The 4671-nt window shown below is 41.6% G+C and overlaps 1 long non-coding RNA gene across 1 annotated transcript in view; it reads right to left on the bottom strand.

Moving 5' to 3' along the window:
• Positions 1–200: 200 nt before the first annotated feature.
• LOC105853816 overlaps positions 201–4671 on the bottom strand; it is a 19853-nt gene continuing 15382 nt past the window's right edge. Inside the window, exon 3 of the long non-coding RNA XR_001145585.1 lies at positions 201–238. This is a non-coding gene — a long non-coding RNA (uncharacterized LOC105853816). The remainder of the gene's footprint in view (positions 239–4671) is intronic.

Here is a 4671-nt window from a genome sequence, read left to right as displayed (position 1 = left end):
CGAATTTGGATTTCATGTAATTTTCATGTTATTCTGACTTGTTTCAACGATTAAAAAACATGCAAAGTATTCTTAGTTCACACAAAAATGTAACAGGGCAGATCTTGGGTGAATGATGTGGCTTGTTGAACTCTTCTTAGAATATTAATCCTACAGAGTTGATATCCCATTTCTTACTTCTTTTAGGAAGGGGTTCTTGCCTTCAGCTTCGATCGCTGTGGTCAGAAGGTCATTTCCTCTTATGAAGGTCAAAAAAGACAAACAATGAGAAGAGAATGTGGTAACACGTTTCCATATTTATATTCAAAGATGGAGTTTGCAATGCTGTCCTATTCTGATTACATAATATGGTTTAATGAGTTCTATTTATGTCTGCATTATTTTTTTTGCAAGGCATATGTTTGAACAAAAATCTATTCTTTTATACTTTTAATACGTCTGAATTCTCATGACTTAAATAAGCTATACGCTGTACCATGGAAAACAAAAGAAAAAGAAAGTGAATCGGTGACTATACTACGATCGTATTTAAACTTACACAGAAGTACTCGCTGCACGTTAAAATTAATGTGTTTTGCATATGGAGCTCCAGCATACCACACTCTTCTGGAAGAGACTGTACTCTCTCAGCTGAACTGCCTCTGCTCCTCTGCCAAGCTCCGGTCGACTTGCTTGCTTGGATCTGTTCCTGGGCTTCCTACTTTGCCCTATTTGTCCGTGCATCTGCTCTTTCACTAATATTCCAGGCTTTCTTGTTCACTGTAGCTTCAGAGTAGAACTCAGAAAGTGACCTCCGACCCACGACTTTGCTCTTCAATGCTCTGTGGACTACTTTTTGCCTTTTCATAAACATTCTAGAATCATTTGAGTCCACAAAATGTTCACTGCACTATTAATGATGTTTAATTATTAATAATTAACTACTAATTATTAACAAATCTATAGATTTAGGTGGGTAGAATTAATACAATATTAAGCATTCTAACCATGAACACTGAACATCTATTTATTTAGAGACTGCCTGTAATTTCTCATGGTCATATATTATTATAATACTATATAAAAGTACAACATAGCAGTCTGTTGATAATGGAGATGTATATTTTCTTTTCTATATTTGAATACCACAAATAAGTTTCTATAAATAGTTTGGAGCACATTTTGTGCACAGTTTAGTTTGGTTATATGCCCAGAAGTCAACACACTTTGTATTTTGGTAATGTGCATTGACTTACATTTTTCTCTGCAAACATTTCCTAAAATAATTGTCTCGGTGGATGCTTTCCCCAAAGCACACGTTGCTGTTGCTCTTTATTCTTCCCAACATTCACGTGTAGCCTGTAGCCAACTGATGTGTGTCAATTAATGTATTTCTGTGGCTTACTTTGTATTTATTTCTTCACAAATGGCACAGAGGGGATGATTTTTTGAATAATTTCCTTTGTGATTATCTTATCACTTTGCAAAGTTTTTGTGTTTTCTGGATATAAGGATGCATCATAGTGAATTTATTTTTCAAGGCTTAATTTTAATAAAGTATGATCAATCAATCTTCACGATATTCTCTCCAAACAATATGAAATTATTATTTTTTTTCTAGAAGCTTGATTGGTTTAGCATTCACATTTACATTTTCTACAATAACTTTTAGGCTGGCTACCACATCCTTAATAATGAACTCTACAACATTCTCTAGGATCCTGTGGATATTATTATGCCCAGAGTCAGCTGTAATTTTGTACAGGATGTGCCTTCTCATTACTATCAGAATGCTCCAATACATAGTTGTGGAAAAGGCAATTCAACATCTGAAATATACTGCACGAAAACCCTAAAGCAGAACTTTTCTGCAATTTGGAAGTATACTACCAGAAAATTTTGACTTTTCCTGTAAATTACTTAAATTTATTTAAAGAAGAGGAAGCACTCAAATTTTCCCTAAAATTGTTTCCAGATGAGAGCAAAATCCATCACTAATGTAAAATCAGGAGCAACCATTTACTAGACTCGAAATAGTATTAATAGAAGCGGAAGAAGAAAATACTTAAAATCAAGATGACTACAAATTATTATATTGAGTATATGCTCTAATGGGCATGGAGGAAAAGAAGACGCAGCTTTTAACAGACTTGGTTTTTAAGAAGTCGGTTAAAAACTTATATGAATAGGCCTATATGCATTTAAAAATAGAAATGAAGCTCAGAGTGTGATAACAATTGAAGCACAGATTAGATAATCATCCCTTTGAAGATAAAAATGTTTGGCACTCTTTTTAAATTTTATTCTAGTGCCTACCTTAAATTTCTTTCTAAGGTCTACTTACAAAACATCAATAAGTAAAGCCTCTCAAATACCTTCATGAATTTTTTATCTTTAACTCCATTTAACACCAACTACAATTTAAACATCACAAAAATCGAGTTAATCTTTTCTCAAAATCATTTTGATAATTTTCTTATTATGATTCATAATAGCATTCTATTTTTAAATATTTCCTTTTCACAAAGCCAGTCTTTTTATAAAGGCTTATATGTATACTGGCATACTCATTTAAACCAAAAGGGAATTAAATCAATCTGTGCTTAGCTTAAGTAATTATTTCATATACTTCATAATTATTATTTCTGAGTATGGAATACTCATTATCCAAGAAAACGTTAAAGCCCATTAAATTCAATTATCACTTGAGCTTCAGACAAGCTGCAGCCGGAGGATGGAAGGTGTTTTATTGTCTGTGGGTTTCACTTTGAAATTCACGGACAGCAAACACTGGTTTAGTCCAGTAGTTGATTCTATTTGCTTTGCTTTCCTCATGATAACAAAGCAATTTTCTGAAGGAAAATACATAAAAAATTGCCAGCATTTCTAAATATAAATGCCCAGCAAATATGGGCTATTTAAGTTAAAACTAGACAATAATTTTGAAAAGAAATGCTCTATCTACTGTACCCAGTTGCGTCCCAAGAAGATAGTCTCTGATTTGAAAGAGAATTTTGATGCAGAAACACTCCAACAAGGGGTGAATCCCCTGTGCGTGGCTTACTGGCCAAGACAGCAACATCTTCAGTGTCCCTGCTGTGATGCAAACCTCTTGGGTTGGGACTGTGCCCGCCAACATCTGGGGTGCTTTTGTCCCTCAGCCGCTTCAGGCTCCCCTGTCCTCCTCTGGGTGCTTAGAAGCAGCTGAGAAGTCTCAGCGCCCTGGGCAGTCACACGCATGCACAGTTTACCAGGTTCAGCCCCCGCAGTCCCTTTGAAGCTAATTTTGGAAACGACCAAATTCTGGGGGCAGGACTATTGTTCCTTTTCCAAAACAGCCCTCCTCTTTAAAGCGGTTTGCTCAACTTTGACATTTCTTTCCTAAACGAGCGCTGTGAGGCCCCCATGTACCCTGAACTCCATACAGCCAAGTCGCCCCGAGGGCTCTCACCCCAAGCCCTCCTTAGGGCTGGTGCTGTACCTTACAGTGGTATAACTGAAGACCTGTCCCCACAAACTACGACTTTAGCGCGGCTCCTGTGCTTGAGAGTCTCTTGTTTGAATTGTAGTTGGTGCATAAAATCTAAAAAATCTAATAACTATGAAAGAGCACCTTTCCGAGAAGCTTAGCAGCTTTCCCAGGCCATTTATTTCTGAAGCTAGTGCACCAAGTCCCTCCTTATTTTTCGTTCTCCTTTGAGCAAACCCTTTGGAGGTGCTCTTGATCCATGATCAGAGCATCAAGGCTTTGTCCTGGCGCCTGCGGGGCTCCCAGCTTCCCTGACGAGCCCCTCCCAGCAGGAGCCCTGGGACTTGGCGACTTGGAGAACTGAGCTTGAAAACATCTCCGACATTTAGAATGCAAAGTAGGGTAAGTTTTTCTTTCCCCCACTTTAAATTAATTGAACAAGTTGATGAATATGCAAAGAAGGGAGAAATTGCAGCGCTTGGTTAGTTCCAGTTACAGCTCGGACTGCCTGGGGACGCCCTCTGGGCGCACCTCACCATCTCTGTTTGTGGGAGCAGCTTGCGTTTTGTACACACTCACCTTCCCAGTGGGGAGAGAAATGTGCTCCCTTTGGGTGGCCAGGCTGAACCTGCAGAAAGAGTCCGGTCCTTGGGGGAGCGCCCTGCCCTGTGCCTGGAAGTGGGGTGCAGGCGGGGCCAGCCTTCCCAGAAGACGCCCCCCTGCAGCGACAGGCCGGCGGGAGGACCTGCCCGTTCGTGGGCCGCAAGTTCCGTCTGTCCAGCCCCATCAGCCCGGCGTCTGCGCCCGCGCGGGAACTGCCCCGCGCTGGTGGGCGTCAGGGCGTCTAGCCAGCGCCACACGCTCTCGTAGGCGTCTTCACCCGTGATGGTCGGGCACCGCGGCGACAGGTGTTAACTTAGGGCTGAGTCTCGAGCTCACTCTGGCATTGCCCGCCAGGTAAGACGGAAGGTGACTCTTCAGAGTCTGCCGTAGCCGACCGGCGGTATAAGAACCGGCCGCTCGCTCAGGCCCGCGGCTCTCGGGCTCCAGCAGACTGGTTTGCTGCCCGAGCCAGCCTGGGCTCTGCTTTCTCCTGGCCGGCGGCACTCGCAGCGTTAGCTTAGATGCCCATGAGCTGCCTTCTTGGTGCTTGCCAGGGAGCATCTCACCCAGTAAATGCTTCTGGCAGGTCTGCGCTCCCTGCGAGGGCTGGGTGCGGCGCT

This window comes from Condylura cristata, unplaced genomic scaffold (assembly GCF_000260355.1).
Source record: "Condylura cristata isolate star-nosed mole 26May11 unplaced genomic scaffold, ConCri1.0 scaffold00018, whole genome shotgun sequence".
Classification (NCBI taxonomy): Eukaryota; Metazoa; Chordata; class Mammalia; order Eulipotyphla; family Talpidae; genus Condylura; species Condylura cristata.
Note: the sequence above shows the minus strand (reverse complement) of the source record. Positions and strands in the feature narration are given on the sequence as shown.